Source organism: Mobula birostris, chromosome 23, assembly GCF_030028105.1.
Source record: "Mobula birostris isolate sMobBir1 chromosome 23, sMobBir1.hap1, whole genome shotgun sequence".
NCBI classification, from domain to species: Eukaryota; Metazoa; Chordata; class Chondrichthyes; order Myliobatiformes; family Myliobatidae; genus Mobula; species Mobula birostris.
The window spans coordinates 47,282,302-47,300,074 of record NC_092392.1 but is presented as its reverse complement, the minus strand read 5'-3'; positions in this window follow the sequence as shown (position 1 = coordinate 47,300,074).

The window sequence follows — 17,773 nt, the reverse complement described above, 5'->3', positions numbered from 1 at the left end:
CCAATTTGCTACCTCATCCTGAATGCAGAGCGACTGAACCTTCTTGGCCAACCTCCCATGTGGGACCTTTCAAATGCCTTAATAAAGTCCATGTAGACAACATCCATTGTCTTGCCTTCATCCATTTCCCTGGTAACCTCCCTCGAAAAACAGTAAGGTTGGGTTAGCATAGATGGATAGCGATTGTATAGCTTGTCTTTTGCACATCCTCCTTTGTTCATGTGTATAGCTTTAATTGATTCCATTGTGGGGTTTTTTTTTGGTACCTACTGTGAATGTATGAAAAAAAAATCTCTAATATATACATACTTTGATTATAAATTTACTTTGAACTTTGAGATATCCTGCCTATTGACCACCAGTATACTCTGCAAGTTTTAGCAATAGAAATATTGTACCTGCAAGAATACATCTTGAACTTAATGCTGAAGGGATCAGAAAGAAAATGGATGTCTATAGTGCTGAATCCAGTAACTGCCCATTGGAACTATTTATGACTTCTAAATATTTTTCTGTCCTTCATTCTTCTTGAGCACTATTTTATTCACCTATCCAATAATGGGTATATTATGGGGACACGCCACTCTGGTCTTCTGCCTGCTCTGGACCTCTTTATTTTTAACTGCCGACGGGACACCAACCATCTCAACTTCACCACACCTTATTCCAATTCCAACCTCACTCCTTCCGACCGCTCTGCTCTCCACTCCCTCCGCACCAATCCTAACCTTACTATAAAACCTGCCGATAAGGGAGGTGTTGTTATAGTCTGGTGTACTGACCTCTACCTTGCCAAGACACAGTGACAACTCGCTGATACCTCCGTATTTACCCCTCAATCATGACCTGGCTAAGGAGCACCAGGCCATTGTCTCCCACACCATCACCAACCTTATCAGCTCTGGGGATCTCTCATCCACTGCCACCAACCTCATAGTTGCCACACCCCACACTTCCCATTTCTACCTCCTACCCAAGATCTACAAACCTGCCTGTCCAAGTAGACCTATTGCTTCAGCTTGTTCCTGCCCCACTGAACTCATTTCTGCATACCTCAACACTGTTTTATCCCCCCTTGTTCAATCCCTTCCCACCTATGTTCGTGACACTTCTCACGCTCTGAATTTTTTCAATGATTTTAAGTTTCCTGACCCCCACTGCTTTATTTTCACCATGGATGTCCAGACCCTATATACCTCCATCCCCCACCAGGAAGGTCTCAAAGCTCTCTGCTTCTTTTTGGATTCCAGACCTAATCAGTTCCCCTCTACCACCACTCTCCTCCATCTAGCGGAATTAGGCCTTACCCTTAATAATTTCTCCTTTGGCTCCTCTCACTTCCTCCAAACTAAAGGTGTAGCCATGGGCACCTGTATGGGTCCCAGCTATGCCTGCCTTTTTGTTGGCTTTGTGGAACAATCCATGTTCCAAGCCTATACTGGTATCCGTCCCCCACTTTTCCTTTGCTACATTGGCACTGCTTCCTGCACGCATGCTGAGCTCATTGACCTCATTAACTGTGCCTCCAACTTTCACCCTGCCCTCAAATTTACCTGGTCCATCTCTGACACCTCCCTCCCCTTTCTTAATCTTTCTGTCTCTGTCTCTGGAGACAGCTTATCTACTGATGTCTGCTATCAGCCTATGGACTCTCACAGCTACCTTTACTATTCCTTTTCCCTCCCTATCTCTTGCAAAAATGCCATCTGTTTCTCGTAATTCCTCCGTCTCTGCCGCACCTGCACTCAGGATGAGGCTTTTCATTCCAGGACGAAGGAGATGTCTTCCTTTTTTTTTAAAGAAAGCGGCTTCCCTTCCTCCATCATCAACTGCTCTCAAACGCATCTCTCCCATTTCACACACATCTGCTTTCACCCCATCCTTCCGCCACCCCACTAGGGATAGGGTTCCCCGTGTCCTCACCTACCACCCCACCAGCCTCCGGGCCCAACATATAATTCTCCGTAACTTCCGCCACCTCCAACAGGACCCCACCACCAAGCACATCTTTCCCTCCCTCCCCCTTTCTGCTTTCTGCAGGGATTGCTCCCTATGCAACTCCCTTGTCCATTCATTCCCCCCCCCTGCAATCCCTTCCCACCGATCTCCCTCCCGGCACTTATCCTTGTAAGCGGGACAAGTGCTATACATGCCATTACACTTCCTCCCTCACCACCATTCAGGGCACCAGACAGTCCTTCCAGGTGAGGAGACGCTTCACCTGTGAGTCGGCTGGTGTGATATACTGTGTTCGGTGCTCCCGGTGCGGCCTTCTGTATATTGGCGAGACCTGACGCAGACTGGGAGACCATTTCGCTGAACACCTACGCTCTGTCCGCCAGAGTAAGCAGGATTTCCCAGTGGCCACACATTTTAATTCCACGTTGCTTTCCCATTCTGATATGTCTATCCATGGCCGCCTCTACTGTCAAGATGAAGCCACACTCAGGTTGGAGGAAAAACACCTTATATTCCGTCTGGGTAGCCTCCAACCTGATGGTGTGTACATTGACTTCTCTAACTTCCATTAATGCCCCTTCTGCCCTTCTTACCCCTTTTTTTTACTTTTCCTTACTTTCTCTCTTTTTTTCTCCCTCTGACCCTCTCACTATATCTTCCTCTGATGCTCCCCTCCCCCTTTCTTTCTCCCTCGGCCTCCCATCCCATGACCCTCTCCCTTTTCCAGCCTTGTATCCCTTTGCCAATCAACTTTCCAGCTCTTAGCTCCATCCCTCCCCCTCCTGTCTTCTCCTATCTATTCGGATCTACCCCTCCCCCTCCCACTTTCAAATCTCTTACTATCTCTTCTTTCAGTTAGTCCTGACGAAGGGTCTCTGCCTGAAACGTCGACTGTACCTCTTCCTAGAGATGCTGCCTGGCCTGCTGCGTTCCACCAGCATTTTGTGTGTGTTGTATGGGGATATTAAGATGGCCTTTTGAGTTAATTGAATGTGGTCATAGCTTTCTTTTGCAATGCACCCATTCTCAAGGTATATAGATATTCCCAATCAGTGCCTCCTTAAGGTCATTTGGAGGCAAGTATGGCAATCAATTTATTACTTGTGATGATCATATGCATAAATCTAAAGTTCTTTTTGATGGGGATTAAATCTTCACAAGAAAGCTAGGACAATTCACCTTTTCAGATGTGTCATGAAATTTTTGTCTATTTGAACCAGTGAAGAGGGTTTCCTCTTGTACTCACTGAATCAGTGTAGCATTATATCTTTCAAGGTCTTAAGCGTGCCACAAAACAGTCAAAAAATGTGATGCTAACCTGTAGTGAGAAACAGATGTAATGCTGGTACTGTAAGTAATAACAAATTACCTAGCTCTTAAATTTAAGCTGGTCAATCATAAGGGTGCAAGTATAAAAATTTTTAAATTGAGGTTTAGATAATGAAACTTAAAGGTATTTCAAAATAGGCACACAGTTCAAAAGCAGAGCTGAAATTATCTGTACCAATTCACTATTGATTGTATAATTGTTCCCAGGTTCAATTTTAATTGTTATTCAACCACACACATACATACAGCTAGAGGAAATATAGTTCCTGTAGCCAAAGTGCAAAATGCATAAGATGCAGTTGTACACAGCATATATAGTTACAAGTACATGTACAGTCACAAAAACATTAGCCCAAGTCCCTGAGGGGAATTGCCCGAAGATTGACGAGGCATTCTCCAGGATGTTGTCCTGAAGCCATGTTTCTGCAAGAACAACTCTCTCAGCAGTTGCAAGATCTTGCTTTGGTTGTAACAGACATAGGCAATCCAACTTATTTTCAAGGCAGCAGTGCTTATGGGAAAGCCAGCCTACAGGGACCACCCACCCAACCCAGCACAGATTCCAATGTGCCCACTGCACCTCTGTTCTCTCCCGCAAGTCCTCCCCAGGTAGCTGTAACGGGCTGCACCACGGCTTGAGGGCCTGATCTGAGCAACAACTGAGGTCATGCCTGCCATCAGTCTCACCGATGAGCTGGACTTGCAGTATTCTGTATTACCCATTTGCACCAGGGTCTTGCAATCACAAGAAAACTGTTTAAGAGGCACATTTGCACCAATTGCTGGACCTGTGTGGCCATCTTACTGGAAGTCAATATGCACTGTGTTGGTGCGTTGTACATAGCAGTTCCAATTTTCTTAAAATGACAAGTTATCACATGGTTAGTAGTAGGTGTGAGAATGTTCATGTGCAAAAGTACATCAAAACAATGCAATTGTTAAATAATATTTAATCTTGTCCAGCCGTGATTAATTGACAGAGAAGACTCCATGGGCTGAATGGCCGAATTCTGCTCCAATATCTTATGGTCTTGTACAGCAGTTGATAGTGTTCTCTTGGTTCAAAAGATTTGAGTTCAGAGAACTTAATGTGGTTTTAAAATAATATATAAAATAGACAAAATTCATAACTGAATTATCCATTGAACTTTGGTTTAATTTTTCGTGTTCCTTTATGTATGGTTAGCTATCCATGACTGACTAGCTGTGTACACCCAGCCAGTTAACCATCCTTTTGATTTCTATGTGAACAACAAGTACAAAACAAGTAACAATTTTCTGCATTCAGGCAGCATCTGCAGAAGGAAATGGACAGTCAATGTTTCAGGCTGAGACCCTTTATCTGCCTGAAATAATGGAAGGGAGATGGCCAGTATGAAGAGGTGAGAGGAAGAGGGTGAAACATGGTCCTGATAGACTCAGCTTGTGCTACCATTGGGACTCAAATTTTTAAATGTCAGTGATCCACAGTGACATTTTAGAAACAGTTGAAAAGTTAAAAATCAAACAGATTTAAAGCACATTAAAGTACTGTTAATTTAAAACAAATGTAAACATACAGAAAAATAAATGATAGGTATGGCTAATGTAAAGCCGATGCGAGTTGGTATCTGTGTCCCCTGCTCCATAAGTTACAGGTTGCTACTGGATTTCATGAAGACTCCAGGAGTAGAGTAGGAGATGACATGTGTCAGTACCTGATGTCCAGCATGTTGTGTACTTCCATGCTCCAGTGCACCAAAATGTCAATCCAGAACTCAATGATGTTCGCATTCAACAAAACCTCCAGCTACCTGTCAGTACAACACAGCTCATTGTTGTTTAAAAGCACTGATTGATGGTCTGACAATGATATAATGCTCTCCAGTAGCATATCATGACATTCCAGCTTTGTAATTTAACAGAATTCTCACTATTTTGTCGACAAAGGGAGTAACTCGAAAACTGACATTTTAACAGTGAAGTTCTCATCCTAAGTGTTAAGATGACGTATTTCAATAGCTCACTCTACAAAAAAGTTTTTGAGATACTAAAGAGACTGCAGAAGCAAGAAATCCAAAGCAGCACACAACTGTGGAGGGAAATGGACAGTTAACTTCAGGCCGAGACCATCAGGCTCTCAGGACAGTCCTGGTGAAGGTCCTTGACTGTTTCCAAAAAGTATTGATTAAGCTATGTTTTGACTAGATGGTAACCATATATTAGATTTGATGATGATTAAAACTTTAAAATTTGCCTTCATTAAATGAGCCTTAAAATATTTTGCTTAAGTGTAAAATGAATCAATGTCCTGAGTCTGTAACCTTACAATTTTTTAAAATATAATTTACAAACCACACCACTAGGTGGCATCAGAAGTTCATTTATATTGAATTGAATGACAAAAGCAAACCCACATTTTACAATATAAAGAATCTTATTTTCAATTTAAATACTAAATTACTTAATACAGAGTAAATAATTAAACAATATATTATTATCAATAGTGAATTTGCTAATAGAAAAATGCAGCATAGAAACAGACCCTTTGGCCCATCTATTCTGTGCTGAACCATTTAAACTGCCTACTCCCATTGAACTGCATTGGGACCATAGCCTCCATACCCCTACCATCCATGTAGCTATCCAAACTTTCCAAATGTTGAAATCGAGCTTGCATGCTCCACTTGTGCTGGTAGTTTGTCTTACACTCTCACGACCCTCTGAGTAAAGAAGTTTCCCTTCATGTTCCCTTTAAACTTTTCACCTTTCACCCTTAATCCATAACCTCTAGTCGTAGTTCCATCCAAACTTAGTGGAAAAACCATGCCTGCATTTACCCTATTGATACCCCTCATAATCCAAATTGTGAGCATGAAATAAGAACCTGTTGCCTTAAAAAGTAGAAGTTAAAGGATAATCTGCTGGAGGTCTTTTTCTGTTGTTTCCTTTGATGCATTGATGAACAGTAAGTGGTAGCACCTCGTAAGTGGCTCACCTTCTGATCCACATGAGACAAATCTGGAGCTTGATTGAATACTTTCTACTTGGAAGAGTGCAGCTCCAACAACATACAAGAAACTCAACACCATTCAGGGAAAAGCAGTCCATTTGACCAGTATCCTAACCATCAGCCTAAGCATTCTTCCCTTGACCAAAAGCAGACTACAGCTACGGTCTGTACTAGGTACATGATATATTGCAGTTTCTCACCAAGGCTCCTTCAGCAGTTCCTTCCAAACCCATGAACTCCACCTCCAAGACAGACAAGGACAGCAGATGTTTGGGGCAACCTGCAGGTTCCCCTCTAAGTTCTATATCATCAGTTCAGACAACCTGGGTTCAGTCCTCGCCGCTGCCTGTAAGCAGTTTTGTATGTTCTCCTCTTGTCCACGTGAGTTTTCTCTGGATGCCCTGGTTTCCTCCCACAGTCCAAAGATGTACTGGTCAGCAAGTTAATTGGTCATTATAAATTGTTCCATGATTAAGCTAGTGTTAAATTGGGGGTTGCTGGTGGTGCAGCTTGAAGGACCTACTCCGAGCTGTATCTCAATTAATAAGCAAATAAGGAGGCTGTAATTTCTTTCAATACTAAAATATATTCTATTGGTGTGGCATGGTACTCTTGCAGAACAAAACAGAGACTATTTGTCCTGTGTTAATGTTCTGCGTGAGTCTCCTACCTTGCCATGTCACCATGAATTTTTATGTAGCTATGTACCAAATGACATTGTAAGCGTTTTCATTAACTAGAAACAGCTATTTGAATTTATTGATGTCGCAAATGGGTTATGGTGTCTAAAGGAGTGACTGATAAATAACTGCTAGAAGTTATCTAAGGACTGGCATTACTGGGCAAACTCAGCAAAGTTCATCAGTAACCAGCTGGTGATAAATTATCCAGTGTGATTAGTATGTAGGAACAAGGGAAAGACTCCTTGGATGTATAAAATGTCAAATAATATTACTCTGGAACTGGAAATGCCGGTTAGTTAAGTGATTGTAGATTATTCTTGTGGCACCGTGTGTGAGAGTGTTGCACTGTTCACAACTTGACACAGAGAAAATGTAATTTGACATAGAGTCTCTTCAGACTTATTTGCCTCCCAAAGATTGATAATTTTTTTAAAAAATGTTCTCTGCCTTTTTAATTGAGGTCTGAAAATCAAAAATGAATATAAATACTTGTGTGAAAATTGAATTATCTTGTAAATGTCATTTTTATTATCTTAAAGCCCATAGGTGATATTTTTCAATTAGGGTATTTGAGTTGTTAAAAAGCAGTTTCTAATGGGTGACAATGCAACAATGAATAGTATAATTGAAGTAGAATCCCAATGTGATTCCAAAGAGAGTATGGTGAGATTCTCTGAAGGAAACTGTGTGACACCAACTTCAGTATAACTACTATGCTGGTTCACTCCTAACCTGGTGTGAGGGAAAGGAGGCCCTGACTGCCTCCTGATAGGTGCAGTAATCCATTCAGTTCTACTGTATTAATTAAAGCTCTGATAATCCATCCTTGGCATTTTAGTGGTTCCAGACTGTAGACTCAAATTAATACCAAAACATATTTCTATTTCACATATTTTTACATGTTACACAGTAGCATGAACATTTTTTACAGTGAACCCATGTGTTTAAAAGGAGCAGGAAACATACGTTTCTGCACACAGGCTCCAGCTATAACCCAACCCATATTCCTGATCCTTGATGTTCTGGATCCAAATCCTGGCTCTGGCCAAGCACTGGCTCCACAGTGCAGACTCTGGCTTGGCTATGACCTGGAGCTACGAATTTGGCTGCAGCTCCGCCTGAACTTTGGACCTTGGAACACATTATGGATTATGTAATGTACCAGATGTTGTATTATTACAAATTTTGTACAAATGGATGCTGGATTAATGGAGTCTTGCTGTATTATATAGAAACAAAGGAAGAATGAAACTACACAGACCCCTCGAAATTGATCTAGCTGTTGAGTTTGAAAATTGTCACTCCCAGCCCATCAACTTTCCAAAGCCTTTTTCATAAACGTCTGGGATGGTGTCTATATTGGGGCAACTGTCTCACAGACTACTTAAGTGACAATTTGACTTAGTAAATTTCACAAAATTGCACTTTATGGACATGCCAGACACTGCATGTTTTGTTCCACCAGCAAGTCAGACCCACCAGCTGGGAGGGCATGGTGGCATACAGGTGGGAAGGTGTATCACTTTGAATCATCACCCTGACTCTTGGTCCTATAAACCTCATGGCATCAGTTGAAAGAGACTAAAGAAATTTATTCTATTTTTCTCATATTTCTTACTTTGCACAAGGGCATACAGGAATCTAGGAGCAGGACTGGGCCATCAGACTCCTCAGGCCTGCCCTTCCATTCAATGGGATCTGTGCTGACCTTTCCAGTTCCCCATAACCCACAATCCTTCAATCTTCCAAATACTTTCTCCAAATTAGATATATCTAGTCATCTGGCCTCTGTAACCTTCAGGGGCAGAGACTTCCAGAGATTCATTATCTGAGTAATGACATTATATGCACCTCTGTTTTAAAGCACAGACCCCTTTATCTTATAGTTTTATCTCTCCATTTTTGCATCTACCATGTCAACCGCCCCCCCCCTTGAATTCATGCTCCAGATTCCTCTGAAATTCACTCATTTGCAATGTCTCTCAGATAATGATCTGCCTTTTGATTCTTCTTATCAAAGTACATGACCTCACATTTCCCCACACTCAGCTCCATTTGCCAACCTTTTGGCCAAGCATGCAACCTGTCTGTATCTGTTGCAGAATCACCATGCCCTCATGACAACCTGCTCTTCCAATTACTTTAGCCTCCTTGGAAGCCTTACATTTTGTTCCCTCCTCCAGGTCCCTCTCAGCACCATCTCCAAGGCAATTAGAGGTGGACAATAATGCTGGTCATGCCAAAACCTGCAAACTGATTTAGGAAGTTAATATACTGACAAGTTAGCAGTTTCTAAATTATGTTAGCATTAAGGATTAAAAATACCTGCCTTGAATTTGTTGGATGTTCGCAACACTGCAGCTGTCCAAAGTCTGAATTAACACAGGTGTTACCTAAAACACTCAGTATAATTTCACTTGATTGTCTGGCATCAGATTACTAAATGATGAAAAGCTGCCTTTACATCCTCACAAGAAAATTTAACTGTTGAATTTATTATCAAACAGGATTAATTAATTACATTATTTTCATAGAAGGGTTTTAAAAAAGAAACAAAGAATGGCGTTTTAGTTTTATTTTACTGAGGTTCTGGTTTCAGACCTTCAAACTTTGGTTTCAGACCTTCAGACTTTGGTTTCTGACCTGCACATCTGACACAGATGTGTACATACCACCAGTGTGAGGACTTGAGAGGAAAATCTGATCTTCCACGCAACAGTGAGAGACTGCTGCACTTCCGAGGTTTTGCATGCTTGAAGTAAAGTTGTAACCTTTCTGGAACACAGATTTCCTGGTGCTATTTAATAAGAGCAGTGCATTCTTTCTCGTTTTCCTGGCCAATATTTATCTCTCCATTTATCTGTTTACTCTAAAGTTCCTGTAAATGGCCAGTTCCTGTGTATAAATTGGCTGCCATGCTTCCTACACTGCAGCTGTTAACTACAATTCTGAATCGCGTCATTGGCTGTAAAGTGCCTTGGAACTCTGGGGTACTTTGGATAAGTACTTCAGAAATTCAAGTCTTTTTATCCGATCTCTTCTATTCAAATGTGGGAAACAGGAAATAGGAAAGAGAAACTCAGTTTCTTCACATAGTTATAGTTCTCCATGTAAATGGCTGGGTCAGTAACGGAGGGTTGGAGTCATAACACTGTGGTTATCTGCATTATGCTGAACTTGAAGTCAGAAATCAATGAGAATATAAGTTACTATACCACATTGCATTATTGCCTCAATGGTTAAACTACACTAACAACAGACCTGCTAAAGTCTGGAATGTGCTTCAAGGAACATTTTCAAGGACTTATTATATTTAGAAAAACAAATTAAAGATAATTTGGTTAAATCAACATACAGAGTGAAACAATATAAACTTAACACCCATTTTGCAGTTCCCCAAGGTCCAAAAACACTTTGCAGTTTTTCAAAGATGGGTTCCTTCATATGACTCACAGTCACTTAAATTCATTAGACAGAGCCACCTAGTTCCTGTTTGTGTACAGCTTTTCTTGAAGCCATTCTTCATTCTTGACCTATCTTCTCATTCAGGATACTGTGACTAATAATGAAGTTCAAAAGGGTCCTACAGACATCATTGTAAAATACAACTTCCAAAATAATGTTCAGCAGGACAACCTGGCTGGGAAAGAGTTCACATTAACCTTTCGTGTGTTGTAGTTTTTTGAACTTTTTAGAAAAAATTCCAAAGCTATCTATTTTCATATTATTTGGTTTGCACATTGCTTTATAGACATGTGCAGTGGATTCCGGTTAATTGGGATATATAGACCTGTATATTTTGGCCCCATTATGTGGCTGATCTAATTAGCCGAAGTTCAGAGAAATGGTTAAAAAGTGTAAGAAAGACAAACTACAGTTTAACTGAGTAACAAATTATGTATTTAAATAAAATACAGAACAAATTAGAATACTACTAATAATACTACTACAGTACTTTCAAACTGTGCATTAGTTCCTCAGAGTTATCGACAGAGGAACTCATCCAGTGTACATTGCTGTGTCCTTTTGATTGACTATAAATGAACTAAATCAGCACAGACATCTACTGCAGATCATGGACTGCCTCCATACAATGTTTTCAACATTTCATCTTTCAAATCTTCCTTTTCATCTGAACATTTGAAATGATTGTCATCTTCAAGTTCCTCGTAGTTCCTAATTTGTTGAAATAGTGAAATTGTTTACTTTTCAGTCCCGGCCATTTCTAGCATCTCAAAGCCTGAATGCTTGAACCCACAGAGAGTAAAAAAACACTGAATTGTCTTATTGCTTATTTCTCAGCAACTATCAGTGACAAAAATCACTGCTTTTCGAACACAACACAACTGATGCTATTTAAAAATTATTTGCTCAAAGCACAGTGTAGTGTCTAATGGCCACACAAATGCAAATGCGCATGACTGACACTAGTTAGAAGCAGTTTGACAACAGTCCTGATTAAGTGGCATAGTGTTCCAAATAAACAAAGGGAATCCTGGCTGTTTTCTCGACTAGTTTTTATTCTTTAAGAAATGTTCCAAATAAGTGGTCACCTCAATTAACTGATGGTCTAATTAACCAGAATCCACTAAATTATATAACACATAATTTACTTCAAACAAGAGACTTCAGGTGCTGCAATTTGGAATAACAAGCAGAACGTTGAAAGAACTCAGCAGGACAAACAGCGTCTGTGAAGCAGTTAGCGGTATGTTTTAGATTGAGATCTTGAATCACATATGGAAACAATAATATGATGGCTGACACTACAATCTCTCTGTCTCTCTCTCTTCCTCTCCCTCCCTCCCTCCCTCTCCATCCTTCTCCCTCCCTTCCTCTCCCTCTCCCTCTCTCTCCAAACTCAACCACTCCTCCTCTGTGTCCTACTGACAGTGTGGTCATATATGATCTGTCCACACCTTCCTGGCTGTCTTTATAGCTGAGAATTCATTCTTTTAAGGTGAGGGGGTGGCCTGGAGTTCATGCATCTCTGCTAGTCCCTCAGTAGTGTCCATGGCTTACTAGTTCCTCACTTACTTTCTCTCTCAGCACCAAGCTGCAACCAGTGCCTGTTGATTCCCTCAACTCCTTACCTTCTGTTCTTAAGCACAGAAGCATTCTACTTGGACTACTATATCTTATCTATTCTCTGCATTGGCCTCACATTTATGTCAACACCATTTAATAGATCACTGACCTACAGTTTAAGCTGTTACATTTAAGGTCATCAATACATTGAATAACTCTGCATACAAGCATTATTCTCCCCAAAATCTTTTGTACTCAATTTACCTCCACATTCATCTTCACCAAGCCTGCTCAAGCTTCACCTCACCCTCACCACTCCTTCCATACAGCCACCCAAAGCACACGTTTGTTCTATCCCATCTGCACAATCTTCCTCGCAGATCCAAACCACGCATGCACAAACTCCGCACATTCATTCAATCAGCACTGATTCACATGACACCCTCCTTTCTTTCTCACTGCTCCCACACACGAGCCAACGCACGCATGCGTATGTCTACACACTCACTTGCACAAAGACGCCCAACACACACGTGCATGTACACATACACAAAAATACACTCAGACACACATAGAAACACACATCTGAATACAGAGGTACAAAAAGAAGTAATTATGTATACACATACATACAGACACACATCTGAACACACACATACGCACACGTGAAGACACAAAAACACAGAGAAGTAGAAAAATATTTGAGGAAAATGCAAGATACCCATTCAAAATCATGAGCTTCTTAAAGCCTTAATAGTGAAACATTAAAATTCTTTTAAGACCTGTTGTGGTGTTTTAGAACATTGCTGATTTTGATCTTTCTTGTTTTTTTAAGATTTAGGGATTGGAGTTTCATTTAACAATCCAGGGGAGCAACAGTTTTGCAAGAAAGCATTTGGCTGTTGGACCAATGGAGAATACAATGTCAAATGCTGCGGTCACTTTGGCTAGAAAACCTCAGACTACACACATGGCTGCTCAGAAGCTTATGTCAGTAGCAATATGCCATGCCCATTTGTCATTTTGATACGACAGAACAAAATACATTATCCATAAAAATGTTCCCTCTCTGGCACACAGACAAAAAAATTGCACCTTGTGATCACACAAAATTCTCCTTGAGGAGTAGATCATAGTTCTTTGTCAGCAACGGGTAGTTTTTTAGAACAGACCAATGCTTCTGTTGACAAGGATAATATTAATACTCTGTATTCTTACTGTTTAGAAGAATGATCTTACTGAAGCATATCAGGTTTTTTCCATTGAGGTTGGGTGAAAGTACAACTGGAGGTCATGGATTAAGGGTGAAAGGTGAAATGTTTAAGGGGGAGCATGAGGGGAAACTTTTTCCGACAGAGGATGGTGGGAGTGTGGAATGAGCTGTGAGTGTAAGGAGTGGATGCGATTTTAATTTCAATGTTTAAGAGAGGTTTGGATAGGTATGTAGATGGGAAGGGTATGGAAAGCTATGGTCAGGGTGCAGTTGACGAGACTAGGCAGTTTAAATGGTTCAGTTTGGACTAGATGGGCTGAAGGTCCTACTTCTGTGCTGTAGTTTTCTATAACTATGACTAAGGTCCTGAGCGAGCAAGGGGCATGACAGGGAAAATGGTGGGATGTTTTCACTTGGGTGACAATCAAATTTAAGGGGGCTGCTATTTAAACCTAAGGTACATAGAATGATCATTTTGGATCTCCCCCTCCCCCTCCCACTTTCAAATCTCTTACTAACTCTTCCTTCAGTTAGTCCTGACGAAGGGTCTCGGCCCAAAACGTCGACTGTACCTCTTCCTAGAGATGCTGCCTGGCCTGCTGCTGCGTTCACCAGCAACTTTGATGTGTGTTGGTACATAGAATGACTTCTTACTAAGGGTGATGAATCTTTAGAGTTTAATGTCACAGAGTGTTATGGTGGTTAGATCGGTAGAGCAATATGAAATATGAAGTAGGCAGATTTTTGAAAGATTGGGGAAATGTTGGCTAAAATAGATTTAACACAGAGAAGCAGTTGAGGCCCTAGGGATTATCAGCCATGACAAACTGACCGGTGGGCAGCTCTGAAAGACTAATGGATTTACCCCTGCCCCTATTCTGTTATGTTCATATGTTTGATTTTTTTGTTGTTGTTGCAACAATTTCTTGCTATTTCTTATATTGATCTATACCACAGTGCCTTGACAGAGAGAACAGGTAAAGTCAAAGTCGAGTTTATATCATATGAACAGCTACTGTATACACATGTACAGGTGCAATGATATATTTGCTTGTAGCAGTATCATGGACACACCTGCCAACACATATAAGCAGCATTCACAAGAAAAACCTTACTAATCAAGAACCTGTCAACCAGTATGACCTGATCTCCACAGTACTCTGTAGCACTGAATTCCATAAATTCACCACCCTCTAGCTAAATAAATTCCTCTTCATCTCTTTTCTAAAGTGATGTCACTTTATTCCAAGGTTGTGCCCTCTGGTTCTAGACTGTTTTACTATAGGAAACACCCTCTCCACATCTACTCTATCCAGGCCTTTCAATGCTCAGTATGGTTTAGTAGCAACAGTTCCTCTTCTTCTGCACTCTAGTAGATGTAGGCCCAGAGCCATCAAACACTTCTCGTAGGCTAACCCTTTCATTCTTGGGACATTCTCGTAAACCTCCTCTGAGCCATATCCAATACTAACTGTGGTTTGACTAATGCTTTTAAAGTCTCAGCATTGCATCATTGTTTTTATATTCTTGTCCTCTCAAAGTGAATGCTGACATTGAATTTGCCTTCCTTAATACACACTTGCCTGCAAATTAACTTTTAGGGAATCCTGCACGACAGCTCCCAAGTCCCTTTATATCTCCAATTTTTGAATTCTCTCCCCCTTTAGAAAATAGTCTACACCTTTATTCCTTCTATCAACACGCATGACCATATACTTCCTTACATTTGCTATTTTGCCAATTCTTCCAGTTGTTGGATTAGAGAGCAGAATTATTACTTTTCTTCTGTTTCTTTACTATGCTTGTTTATAATTCCTATATAATCACATGTATGTATGTAATTGTGCAGTGAATTTTCAGTAATTGTAGTACAGTTAGATGATTCTGTATTTTCCAGCAGTTTTTCTTCAGTCTGCGTCACACCACTGAACCTGATTACTTCATAGATTGTTCCTTATCACTGAAACATCTTGTTAACTAGTTGTAGTTTTAGTAGTGGATACATCCCAGTCCATCATGGGTGAAACCCTTCCCACCACTGGGCACAACTGCACGAAGCACTGTCGCAGGAAAGAACCATCCATCATCAGGGAACCCCAGGTCATGCTCTCTTCTTGCTGCTGCTTTTAGGAAGAAGGTACAGGAGCCTCACACCACCAGGTTCAAGAATAATTATTCTCTCTCAACCATCAGGCTCTAGGACCAAAAGGGATAACTTCATTCAACTTCACAGAAGTGATCGTGCAACCTATGGACTCACTTTCAAGCACTCATCACCTCGTGTTCTTGATACTTATTGCTTATTTATTAATTATTATTATTCTTTCTTTTTAAATTTGCACATTGTTGTTTTTTTGCACACTGAACGCACAGTTGGTGCAGTCTTTCATTGATTCTATTATAGAACATATAGAAAAGTACAGCACAGTACAGGCCCTTCGGCCCACAATGTTGTGCCGACCCTCAAACCTTGCCTCCCATATAAGCCCCCACCTTAAATTCCTCCATATACCTGTCTAGTAGTCTCTTCAACTTCACTAGTGTATCTGCCTCCACCACTGACTCAGGCAGTGCATTCCACGCACCAACCACTCTCTGAGTAAAAAACCTTCCTCAAATATCCCCCTTGAACTTCCCACCCCTTACCTTAAAGCCATGTCCTCTTGTATTGAGCAGTGGTGCCCTGGGGAAGAGGCGCTGGCTATCCACTCTATCTATTCCTCTTATTATCTTGTACACCTCTATCATGTCTCCTCTCATCCTCCTTCTTTCCAAAGAGTAAAGCCCTAGCTCCCTTAATCTCTGATCATAATGCATACTCTCGAAACCAGGCAACATCCTGGTAAATCTCCTCTGTACCCTTTCCAATGCTTCCTGTTACGTACCCCGTAACTGGGTTGCCAAACCAGCAGAAATGGATCACTTAGTTGGAGTCTGGATTACTAGAACTAAGAAAGTTTTATTAAAGAAACAAGCAACACAGTACTCTAATCAAAAGGATAATAAATGCAACAGTTCAGCAATGATAAACACACATGTACACAGAATTAAGATAACAGGATCAATCAAGCTCTATCGTTGTCTAGGGGTAAATGACCAGTTTCAAAGTGATGCAAAATTCAGTTCAATTTAGTTCAGTTCAGTTCGCAGTAATCGCTGCCGTGGCGATGGACAGTGGGGGGAAGGAGAGAGAGAGCAAACGAATGAATATTCAAGGTTTCCAGACAGACCTTTGCAGTCAGCTTTCGGGCGAGTCCTTTGTGATGTCATCTGAGGTCACCGACCGTGACCCCTCCGTTTCCAGATACGATCGCTTCCCTGCGCTGAACCTGGCACCCAGGCAAGGGTGGACACACACCAGGTTCCCGCCGATTGTGCCTTTCCACCCTGTGCGTTTATGGCCCGGTACTTCCCACCGACTTGTGAGAGGCGCACCGCATCCAGGGTCTTGTTACCTCGGGTGTCGTGTGTGTCCTGCCTTAGCGAACCTGTCCCTTTTTATCTCCCTGCTGGGGTATCGCCTGTCCATCACTTCAAACAGTTCAGGGTTCAAAGGGGGAGCCGCTCTTGACAGCTCTCCTTCCCTTCATTACACATCTCCAAATGCTGCTCCATTGTTTTCCTTATCTCTCTCTCTCCTGAAGACAGGTGGCAGACCAACTGCTGATTCCACTGGTGCCAGCACAGGACAGCTAACATCTTAATCTATGTGTATTCTTGTCACATTCCGCATCCTTCCTATAGTGAGGCGATGAGAACTGCACACAGTACTCCAAGTGTGGCCTAACCAGAGTTTTATAGAGCTGCATCATTACATCACGACTCTTAAACTCTATCCCTTGACTTATGAAAGCTAACACCCCATAAGCTTTCTTAACTACCCTATCCATCTGTGAGGCAACTTTCAGGGATCTGTGGACATGTACCCCCAGATCTCTCTGCTCCTCCACACTACCAAGTATTCTGCCATTTACTTTGTACTCTGCCTTGGAGTCTGAACTTCCAAAGTGTACCACCTCACACTTCTCCGGGTTGAACTCCATCTGCCACTTCTCAGCCCACTTCGGCATCCTATCAATGTCTCTCTGCAATCTTTGACAATCCACTACACTACCTACAACACCACCAACCTTTGTGTCATCTGCAAACTTGCCAACCCACCCTTCTACCCCTACATCCAGGTCGTTAATAAAAATCACGAAAAGTAGAGGCCCAAGAACAGATCCTTGTGGGACACCACTAGTCACAATCCTTCAATCTAAATGTACTCCCTCTACCATGACCCTCTGCCTTCTGCAGGCAAGCCAATTCTGAATCCACCTGGCCAAACTTCCCTGGATCCCATGCTTTCTGACTTTCTGAATAAGCCTACCATGTGGAACCTTGTCAAATGCCTTACTAAAATTCATATAGATCACATCCACTGCACTACCCTCATCTATCTGCATGGTCACCTCCTCAAAGAACTCTATCAGGCTTGTTAGACATGATCTGCCCTTCACAAAACCATGCTGTCTGTCCCTGATCAGACCATGATTCTCTAAATGCCCAGAGATCCTAGCTCTAAGA